An 11,513-nucleotide genomic window follows, 5' to 3' on the forward strand; every position below is an offset into this window, starting at 1 on the left:
CCATCAGTAGTGTATTTCAGTAGATCCACCTGTTCTGCTCACCACTCTGTCTCTGGTGAATCCTCTCACACACACACACCCACACCTCTGGCCTACACCCCAGTTCTTGTATGCATAAATAAAAAAAAATTTAAAAAACAAAGTAAATTCAACAGATTGTGGTAGTCAGTATATGTAATGTTCAGCTGGGCTGTTGATGGTCTAGCAATTTCATGGAATGGTAAGGATTTTTGCAGGTAGTTTGATCAGGAATGAGAAAAATAACTGCAGACAACACTTCTGGTTAGATGGGAAACCGTGCACCCATTACACAAGTTTTCCTAGTAACTGACTGAGAGTGGGCAGTAGGGGTTGACCCAAGATGACCTGTAAGACTAATTGGAGTGAACAGTGATGTACTTTTAAATAAAGCCACCCATATTTTCTCCAGTTTCCTAACGGTCACAAATTAGTCTAACAGATGTTATATTTAACAAATGTTGATCAAAGTTGACATATGCTTTATTTTCACACTTGAAAGGTAATCTGATGGCCACTGGGTTTCCCAATCCCTAGCATTGAATTCTAGGTTTATAATCCTTAAGAATAATTTCCTTCTCAATGTTCAATTTCCATCAGTTTCAACACAGACCAGTGTAAATGCCATTACTGATCACTTCGCACAAAATATAAGATTCTACATATTCCCTGGAGTCACGGGATTGAATCAGGACCCTTTACTGTTTGTGAGGACAATAGCACCATGGAGTCAATTTTGTTTTGGTTAACCTGGAAGTTTCATTTATGAGAACAAGTCCTGCCACAGGCTTACTCAATTCTCCTAATAAATGGTGGCTTTAAACTGTCTTTTCAGGAAGTAACAGTTATACAAATGAAATATTGGGCTAAACCTACAAATGTAGTTAACTTTCTTTTTTTCTGCATATAACCACAACAAAGCATTAGGATAGCATTCACATTTCAAGTAAAATCCAACTTAAATTTGTTTTCATCAGCTCCAAAAAAAAAAAAAAAAAACCAAAGAAAGCAAACAAAACCAGCCACTTGAGAGTAAACCAGCAGAGCATTGCATCACCCGATACAGTGGCAGGTCTTATCACAGGCTCCAGCAGATCTGGGTGACACTATGATGGACAGGCCTTGCCAGAGATGTTAATGGGCAGAATAAGGGGTACCCCAGGACCCCAAAACCTGCCTACTCTAAATGGTTACTGCCACCTGCTGCATCAAGACAAAATGTACTCTAGTGCATAAGACCTTTAACAGAAAAGAACTTCAATACAACTAGTGTGCAATAGAGACAATCTGTGCAACAGAAAGAAGAGAGAGAAAGAACAGTTTCCAAATCAAGCACCCAAAGTGACCCATCCCCTTATGGGCAAATGCCCAGCCAAACAGAGTTGGCACAAAGCAGGGCCACTGAGGCCCAAAAGCTTGCCACAAGTCTAAGGCACCTTCTGGGGGAATTATAGGAGAGGGGCAGAAGGGACCGGGCAAGTCTAGAAAGAAAAGAGCAAAATCAAAATCAAGATTAAGGCTGCCATTGTCAGCCTCCCCAATGTTTGTTTCAAGTCTCCTTCTGTTAGGGGAAAAAGGATGTCCTAAAGCTAATTCCATACAGGCTTTGTGGACTCCACACCAAAGCCAAAAGACACTGGGAACTCCAAATCCCATCACCACCAAAGGGAAGGGTGCTGGAACCTGAGGGTGGGGTTAAGCAGCCAGGTTTGGTAAAACCAGACACGTGGGCTTTGGAGGGGTCCCCCCTTTTGGCTCTCCGCATTCAGCTCACAGCATTCAGCCAGCTCTGAGAGTGCCTTTGGGTTTCCAGGTCGGCGGATAGGGTAGGACGCATTAAAGACTTTATTTCCCTATTTTCTCCCTGAGTTGTACATTTTCCTTAATTTCCTTTCCCTTGTAAATAAACCTTTTATGAACCTTTTGTGTGTGTGCCTGTAGTGGAGTATTCATAAGTCCCTTCTAAGCTCGCAGGTGAGGACCCACAGCCAGGAAACCCGTTGTATATCAGGGTTGCTCCGTAACACTTCCATGCCCCCCAAATCCCTGGTACAAGTCCAAGGCTGAGCAGCAAGTGCGGCTTCTTCACATGTCTCTGCTCCACATGCCTCACTTCAGTCTTCCTCATCATCATCTCTCTCTGCTTCGGCTGTTGCTTTCCTCATCATCATCTCTCTCTGCTTTGGCTGTTGCTTCCCTCCCAGGTCCTTTTTTTTTTTTTTTTAAAGATTTATTTATTTATTTATGCAAGCAGCGGGTGGCAGGAGAGGTCTGCGTGCCATGTGGGACCCTTGCCAGAGGCCAGGGATCGAACCAGCTTCGCAGCCCAGCGCTCAACCACTGCACCACCGGGGAGGCCCACCTCCCGGGTCCTTTTTCCCAGTCCTTCTTAGCTTCACACTGCTAAGATCCTATGCGCCCCCTTCCTGCACAGCTCCATTCTTCCTTAGGGAAGAGAACTTACACTGTTACAGTTGCACCCTTTGGAACTAGATGTTTGCAGCCACCATGAGGGCAACATGATAGAACCTGGCTGGGCCTTATGCCCCAGTCTTGGAGCTTCACAGGGCCAGTGGGGCAGGGGCACTGTGAGCACTGGGGCTGGGGACACGGCCAGCAACGCCTCCCTCCCCCAAGACATCACGTCACATCAGAGGGCTTCATCTGTACCTCTTATTCACACTTGCAGGCGCCCATTTTGGCCTACTAGGTGGCTGCTGCCAGCTGGGAAATCCTTGAACTTAACTTCTGTTACTTAACTGAAGACTTGCCCCTGGTGCTGACAGCTGCCCTTTGTTCTCACCGCTGTAGTCTTCTTTTGAGTCTTGCACAGCTGATGCACTTCACTGTTGGTAAGCACTTGGGGTGGTTATGATTCCAGATGCTATAGAACATTCCAGCATATGAGCCGACAGCATTTCTGATGGGCACATACCTAAGCGTAGAACTGCTGAGTGATACACTGTACCTGATTCCTACTTGGGTGGATTAACCCCTTTACCAGGGGCAAACCAGGATGATTTGCAAGCAAAGGGGAAGTTAATTTAATTACACCAGGATGATGGCTGTCAACTAGGCTGGTTCCAGGCTTCTGGGATGTCTGGTCCTTGTGGAACAGGGAAGCGTATGAGTGGAGACCCCGTGAAAAGAGTCCCTAAGGTAACTCCTGCTCGGTGTAAGCCTCACTTATAAAATGGAACAACTGGGCCTCCCCTGGTGGCGCAGCGGTTGAGCGCTGGGCTGTGAAGCTGCCCACAGCCTCTGCATCATCGATTTGATCCCCGGCCACCGGCGAGGGTCCCACATGGCGCGCAGACCTCTCCTGCTGTGTCTGCTGCTCCCTCAGCAGTGTATTTCATCAGTCTGCCTTTTCTGTTCCCTGCTCTGGCTCTGGTGAATTCTCTCACCCTCACCCCATGCTTCTTACTGTACCAAGTGCTTGTATAAATAAATAAATAAATCTTTAAAAAATAAAAATAAAATGGAACAACTAAGTAATCCTCATCCTATATCATAGGATCTCACAGGGAGTGATTCCACCCACCCCAGGGGATGTTGGGTGATGTCTGGGGACACCTGTGGTTGTCACGATTGGGGGTACTCTTAGCCTCAAGTGGGTGGAGACCAGGGATATTGCTCCATACTCCACAGTGCCCAAGGCAGTTCCACAGAGGATGATCTGGTTCGATGTCAGTGGTGCTGAGGTTGGAGAAACCCTGTGCGATTATTATTTTTTTCAAGATTTATTTATTTATTTATTTATTTATGCATACAAGAGCTGGGGCACAGGCCAGAGGTGTGGGGGTTGAGAGGACTCACCAGAGACAGAGTGGGGAACAGAACAGGCAGATTAACTGAAACACACTGCTGAGGGGAGCAGCAGGTTAGTCAGGAGAGGTCTGCCGCGCCATGTGGGCTACTCCCTGGCAGGCCGGGGATTGAACTCGTGCTGCAGTGGCTGTGGACAGCCTCATAGGTTGCGTCTCAACCCCTTGCGCCACCAGGGAGGCCCTGTGTGATTATTTTTTAAAATAAGATGCTCAAAATTTTAGAGTGCAGATAGTATTCATTCATCCAATGCATATTTAGCAAGTACCTCCTGTCTGCTAGACATTGACTGAGGTTCCAAGGACATGTGATAAGCGTCCCTGGTAGGACATATATTATAGTGGGGCATGGCAGGGAGGACAACAAATGAGAACTATATGTGGTATATCAAATGAGAAGTGCTGTGGATGGAAGTGATATAGAATTAGGGGTTGGGAAACACTGAGGGAAGAGATAGTAAATATTTAACATGAATAAGGAGGGCCTCCCTGGTGGCGCAGCGGTTGAGCACTGGGTTGCGAAGCTGCCCGCGGCCTCTGTGGCGCTGGTTCGATCCCCGGTTGCTCCCCGGCCACCGGAAGAGGGTCCCACATGGCGCGCAGACCTCTCCTGCCGCCCGCTGCTCCCCTCAGCAGTGTACTTCGGTCCTTCTGCCTGCTCTGCTCCCCGCTCTGGCTCTGGTGAATTCTCTCACCCTCCCGTGCTTCTTACTGTACCCAGTGCATGTATAAACAAAACAAACAAGTAAATAAAAATCATAAATAAAAATACATGCCTCTTAAAAAAAAAAAAAAACAAAAAAAAAATAACATGAATAAGGAGATATCAGAGCAGAGACCCAAAAAGGTCAGGGCCAGAGCAATGTGGGTACTGAAATAGACTGCTGAGGGGAGCAGCGAGTGAGAGAGGAGAGGTCTGTTGCACCATGTGGGTCTCTCCCTGGCCGGCCAGGAATTGAACCTGCACTGCAGAGGCTGCGGACAGCTTCACAGCACTGCGCTCAACCCGCTGTGCCACGGGGGAGGCCCCAGGACTTGGGCTTTTACCCCAAGAAAGGTGGGAGCTTTGGAGGGCTGTGGGCAGAGGGGCAGGAACTGACCTGGGTGCTCAAAGGTGCCCTCTGAGGGGTAAACAGACTATGGGGGGGCAGAGGCAAGTGCAGCCATCAGGGCAAGGAGACTGCACTGCTCCAGGTGTTGATGATAAGAACCTGATGCTGGTGGTAGTCCTGGAGGAGATGTAAAGTGGGTAGATTTAGGGTAGACTTTGATGATGGAGCAGACAGTTTTGACTGATGTTTTGGTTGTAAAGAATAAGAGGAAGAGAGTTCTGGCTGACTTCAAGATTTTTGAATAGATGAACTGAAAGGAGGGAACTTCCAACAACTGAGATGGAAGGAGGCAAGAGGAACAGGCTCAGCATTGTGAGACATCCAGGAGAGTCCATGAGCAGATGTCCAGGGTAGCTGGACACCTAAAATAGACTCAGGGGAGGCCCTCAGGATTGGAGGTGTAGTTTCATGTTAGGGCTGCAGGAGACAGGCCATATGCAAATGGAAGTTGCAGGCTTCCAGTTATAGGAAACACCCAGAACAGGCAAATCCACAGAAGGGAAGTAGACTGATGGTTGCCAGGGGCTGGGGAGTACATGCTAAGGAGTATAGCATTTTAGTGGGTTTTTTTTTTTGGGGGGGGGGTGATGGAAATATTTTTAAATTACGATATGGTGATATTAAAGCTCACTGAATAAGAGAAGAGAAATACTATAGTTAAAATATTTTCCCCATGAAACACCCAAAGTTACCCATATCCTCGTGGGTGAATGTCCAAACAAGGTTGGCCCAAAGCAGGACCACTGAGGCCCAAAAGCTGGTCACAAGTCTAAGGCACCTTCTGGCAGGGACCCATAGGAGAGAAGCAGGAGCAAGTCTGGAAGGAAAGGAGCAAGATCAAAATACAAGTCACAGTAAAGGCTGCCATTGTCAGCCTCCCCACAGGTCTCCTACCCACATCTCTGTCTTCTTCAAGTGTCTCCTTTCACATCCCCCAAGTCCCTGGTAAAGTTCAAGGCTGAAGCAAGCGCGGCTTCTTCCCAATTCTCTGCCCCATGAGCTTCCTCCAAGTCTTCTCCTAGCCTTTCCAGTCCTCTTTTCCAAGCCCTTCTCCCGTCTTTTCTAGATTCTCCTAGATGTTCAGCTTGCTCCATCCACACTTCCTTGGGCGAGACAGGGAAGTCTGTGACCTACTCTTTCTATGGAGAAATATCCCCTCCCCCCCTTTTTTTCCCAAAGATTTATTTATTTATGCATACAAGAGCTGGGGTGTACCGAGAGGTGTGGGGAGTGAGAGGATTCACCAGAGACAGAGTGGGGAGCAGAACAAGCAGACTGACTGAAATACACTGCTGAGGGGAGCAGTGGGCTAGGCAGGAGAGATCTGCTGTGGCATGTGGGTTGCTCCCTGGCTGGCTGGGATGGAATTTGTGCTGCAGAGGCTGGAGATAGCTTGATAGCGTTGTCTTTAACCCCTGAGCCACCAGGGAGGCCCTTGAGTTGGAGTATTGATTAAGTTCAAATATTGGTGCAATATGCTCTCTGGCTGTGTACTAGAAGATTTTCAATGTTGCATATCATCCGAATGTCCACATGATGGCAACTCGATCCCTCTAGGGTCAAGCTCTCCTTTCATCCTTTGGTATTGAGCACTGATGATCTTTGCTAGATACAATCGTATATTTAGAAGTTGCAAAATGGCAGTTTTCTAATTCTGCCTAATATAAACTTTTTAATTCTACATCAATCAGTTGGAATTCTGCAAAAACAACAACAAAAAACAAAGTCCCTTACCTACTAAGATTATTTGATTGCATTGAAATATAGCTTGTAGGGTAGAGGCAGGAGGAATGCTTATTTTCCTTTAAAATCCTTTGACAGAGAGCAGTGGATGCACTAGTTACCTCCAAGGTTGACCAGGAGTGGCTTGTTTTTTTTTAGTTTTTTTTTCTGCTTTTATACAGTATCATTAGGGACTCCTTTCAGGATGCAGAGTTGGCACAAACCTTCAATTTATAAAAGGTGTGTTATCTGTGAAGCATAATAAAATGAGATGTCCCTATATATATTCACAGGTAGCAAATGCAAGAAAGTACAGGGAGGTCCCATGTATCTTTTTTTTTTAAAGATTTATTTATTTATGCGTGCAAGAGCTGGGATACAGGCCAGAGATGCAGGGGGTGAGAGGATCCACCAGAGACAGAGTGGGGAACAGAACAGGCAGACTGACTGAAATACACTGCTGAGGGAAGCAGTGGGTGAGACAGGAGAGGTCTGCCTTGCCATTGGGTTTCTCCCTGGCTGGCTAGGGATCGAACTCATGCTGCAGAGGCTGTGGATTGCTTCATAGTGTGGTGTTTAACCCCTTGCGCCACCAGGGAGGCACCCACGTACCTTTCATCCAGCCCCCATCTATGGTCACATCTTATGTAACTGGTATAATATGAAAGTCAGGAAAGTGACATTGGTATAACGTGTGGGGCTAGTTCTGTGTCACTTTATCACCTGTGCAGATTCTATAAGCCACCACTGTAATCAAAATACAGAGCTATTTCATTACCACAAAGATCTGCCTCCTGCTATCTCTGTATTTTCACACCAACTGCACGCCCCACAACCCTGCCCTAACCCTGGGAAACTGCTAATCTCTGTTCCAGCTCTACAATTTTGTCATCAAGAATATTCTATTAATGGAATTATAAAGCATGTGAAGTTTTATAATCGGTTTTATTACCCACACAGCTTAATAACCTAGAGATTTGTCCTTTCTCAATCAGTGGATTCTGACTTCTGAGGCTGGTTAGAGAAGACATCATGGCTCCCTCCTTGCTCCTCCGGGATCATCTCTTGGGGGGCAGCCAACTGCCACACTGGGAAGATGCTCAAGCAACTCTGTGGTGAGGAACTGAGGCTTCCTGCCAATAGCCATGTGATCAAAACACACTGGAAACAGTTCTTCTAATTCTAGTTAACCCTTTGGGTGATAGCCACTCTGTCCAACATCCTATCTACAACCTCATGAGAGACTCCAAGTTAGAACACTCAGTTAAGCCACCTGCAAATTCCTGACCCACAGAAACTGGGCGAGATAACAAATGTTGAATGTTGTGGGTTTTTTTTCACTAAAGATTTATTTATTTATGCATACAAGAGCTGGGGTACAGGCCATAGGCACGGGAGGGGGGTGGTGAGAGGATTCACCAGAGACAGAGTGGGGAACAGAACAGGCAGACTGACCAAAGTACACTGCTGAGGGGAGCAGCAGGTGAGACAGGAGAGGTCTGCTGCGCCATGTGGGTTGCTCCCTGGCCGGCCGGGGATCGAACTCATGCTGCAGTGGCTGCAGATAGCTTCATAGGTTGCATCTTAACCCCTCGTGCCACCAGGGAGGCCCCGAATGTTGTTTTAAGCTACCAACTTTGTGGTCATTTGTTTGGCAGTTTTAGATAACCAAAGCACTATTCCCTCCCTGCTCCTGCCCCACCTTATGGCTGACGAAATGAGGCTCCAAGAAAGAAGTTAAATAACCCACCCATGGTCCAATAGCACATAGGTCCCGAAGTTTGTGTTTAAACCCAGGATAATGGACCCCAGAACCATGTTTTTTCATCATATGAACAGGAACATCATGGGGCCTCACTGGTGGGGCAAGAAGTTAAGTGTCAGCCCTATCAAGCTATTGCCAGCCACTGCAGCATGAGTCTGATCCCAGGCCAGGGAGCTGATCCACATGGTGCAGCAGACTCTTCTGTCTCTCCCGCTGCTCCCCTCAGCAGTGCTTTTGGTCTGTCTCCCTGTTCTGCTCCCCACTCTGTCACTGGTGAATCCTCTCACCGCCCCCACCCCCTGGCCTAGACCTTGTTCTTGTATGCATAAATAAATAAATCGTAAAAAAAAAAAATCCAGTAAGGTACCATTTCACGCCCACTAGGATAGCTATTATTTTAAAAAACCGAACAAAATATAAAGTAACAAGAACAAATGTTGGTGAGGATGTGGAGAAACTGAAGACCTTGTGCACGGTGGTGGGACTGTAAAATGGTGCAGCCACTGTGTTAAATTGTATAGAGGCTTCTTAAGAAATTTAAAATACAATCACCATATAGTCCAGCAATCCCACTTCTGAGTCTATACCCAAGAGTTGATCCCCATTGTTTTTTTTTTTTTAAAAGATTGATTGATTGACTGATTTATACAAGCACTGGGTACAGTCAAAAGTGTGGGAGGGTGAGAGAATTCACCAGAGCCAGAGGGGAGAGCAGAGCAGGCAGACTGATGAAGTACACTGCTGAGGGGAGCAGCAGGCATGGCAGAGAGGTCTGCGCCATGTGGGACCCTTGCCCAGCGGCCGGGGATCGAACCTGCGCTGCAGAGGCTGCAGGCAGCTTCGCAACCCAGCGCTCAACCACTGTGCCACCGGGAAGGCCCGATCCCCATTGTTTTAAAGCAAATTCTATATAATTTCTTTCACAAATACACCCACTCATATATTTTATTTCACAGATTACTTTTAAAAACAGCGAAGGGTCTCCCTGGTGGCGCAAGGGCTTAAACACAGCAGTATGAAGCTATCCACAGCCTTTGCAGGACAAGTTTGATCCCAGGTAGACCAGGGAGCTACCCACATAGCGCAGCAGACCTCTCCTGTCTCGCCCAATGCTCCTTTCAGCGTTGTATTTCAGTCTGCCTGTTCTGTTTCCCCACTCTGCGCTGTCTCTGGTTAAGTCCTCTCACCCCCTCAAACCAATGGTCTGTACCCCAGCTCTTGTGTGCATAAATAAATCTTTAAAAAATTTAAAAAATAGGACCTCCCCGGTGATGCAGCGGGTTGAGCACCGCACTATGAAATTCCCAGTCAGCCAGGGAGGTTCCCACATGGTGCAGCAGCTCTCTGCAGTGTCTTCAGTCCTTCTGCTTGTTCTGCTGCCTGCTGTCTCTGGTGAATCCTCTCACCCTCCTGTGCCTCTAGCCTGTACCCCAGCTCTTGTATAAAAATAAATCTAGGGCCTCCCTGGTGGTGCAAGGGATTAAGCACCGCACTATGAAGCAATCCACAGCCTCTGCCGCACGAGTTCGATTCCCAGCTGGCCAGGGAGAAACCCACATGGTGCAGTAGACCTCTCCTGTCTCGCCCACTGCTCCCCTCAGCAGTGTATTTCAGTCAGTCTGCCTGTTCTGTTCCCCACTCTGTCTCTGGTGAATCCTCCCCCCCTCCCCCTCGCATCTCTGGCCTGTACCCCAGCTCTTGTGAGCATAAATAAATATTTTTTAAAACAAATCAATCTAAAAAAATTTTTTTTTAAATAAATAAAAACATAATACAACTGTCACACCTTTAACTCTTTTTGGGGAGGCATGAATTTTTATTTAAAAAAAAATTTTTTAAGGATTTGAAAAAATTATTTATGCATACCAGAACTGGCTTGTAGGCCAGAGTTGGGGTTGGGAGGGCGCGCATTCACCAGAGACAGAGTGGGGAGCAGAACAGGCCCATCTACTGAAATACACTGCTGAGGGGAGCAGCGGCGAGACAGGAGAAGTCTGCTGAGGCATGAATTTTTAGGATAAAAAATCTGCAATAACGCGCTGGTCTTCATTACTGTGTAATCAAAATTATATCTCATGGCCTCCCTGGTGGTGCAGGCGTTTGAGCCCAGGGGAAGCTGTCCTCAGCCTCTGCGGTGCTGAGGAGATACCCACAGGGCGCGGCAGACCTCTCCTGCCGCCCGCTGCTCCCCTCAGCCGTGTACTTCGTCAGTCTGCCTGTTCTGCTCCCCGCTCTGTCTCTGGTGGATCCTCTCGCCCCCCCCCCACGCCTCTGACCTGTACCCCGGTTCTTGTACAAAAATAAATCTTTAAAAAATAAATTCCTTTTAAAAAATTAGCTCTCACCTCATTTTGCCCTGCGAATTATGATCTCATAGGAACGGGCCCTGGGATACACCTTTTTGTTCTCTAGTTTCCAGCTTTTGACACAGTGTGAACGCCTCAGTCTGCGGCGGGCACTAGGGAGCCTCTGAGGGCTGGGCTGGGGGGGTCCGGTTGGTGCAGATTCCAGCGGCTCACGGCGGGCGCCGAGGTGGGACCAGCGGGGGCGGGAGGGGGTTGGGAGGAATGTGGGCCGCGCGAGCCGCAGGCAGGGAGGGCGGGAGCCAGTATTTCTTAGGCCGGGGCCAGGCAGTGCATGCAGTGCCGGGACCCGGATGTGCAGTGCCGGCGCGCTGAGTCCCCGGAGGCTACACTGCGCGGCGCCGCGCTGCACTTCACGCACTGGCGGCAGCTGAGCTGAGTAACCGTCTCCTCCCCCGACGCCGCCGGGCATCCGGTGTCGCGCACCTGGCAGCCGCCTCACGCAGGGGCCAGGGCACCTGGCTGCACATAGTGATCGCCGTCTCCGCCCCCAACCTCGTTCGGGCTAAAGGCCAGGTCCAGCACCCGCCCTCACCTGGTGGGGCTCGTGTCCCTTTAAGAAAACTGGACGCTGCCCGGGGTGGGCGTGGTCGCCGCGAGCGGAGCGGGGAGGGGGACGGTGTCCGGGAGTCCTGATTGGTCCCCGGTCCGGGCGGAGGTCGAGCGCGCCTGCGTAGTGCGCTGCAGCGCGCGCTGAGGCTAGGGA

Source organism: Talpa europaea, assembly GCF_964194135.1.
Source record: "Talpa europaea genome assembly, chromosome: 12".
In the NCBI taxonomy this organism is placed as follows: Eukaryota; Metazoa; Chordata; class Mammalia; order Eulipotyphla; family Talpidae; genus Talpa; species Talpa europaea.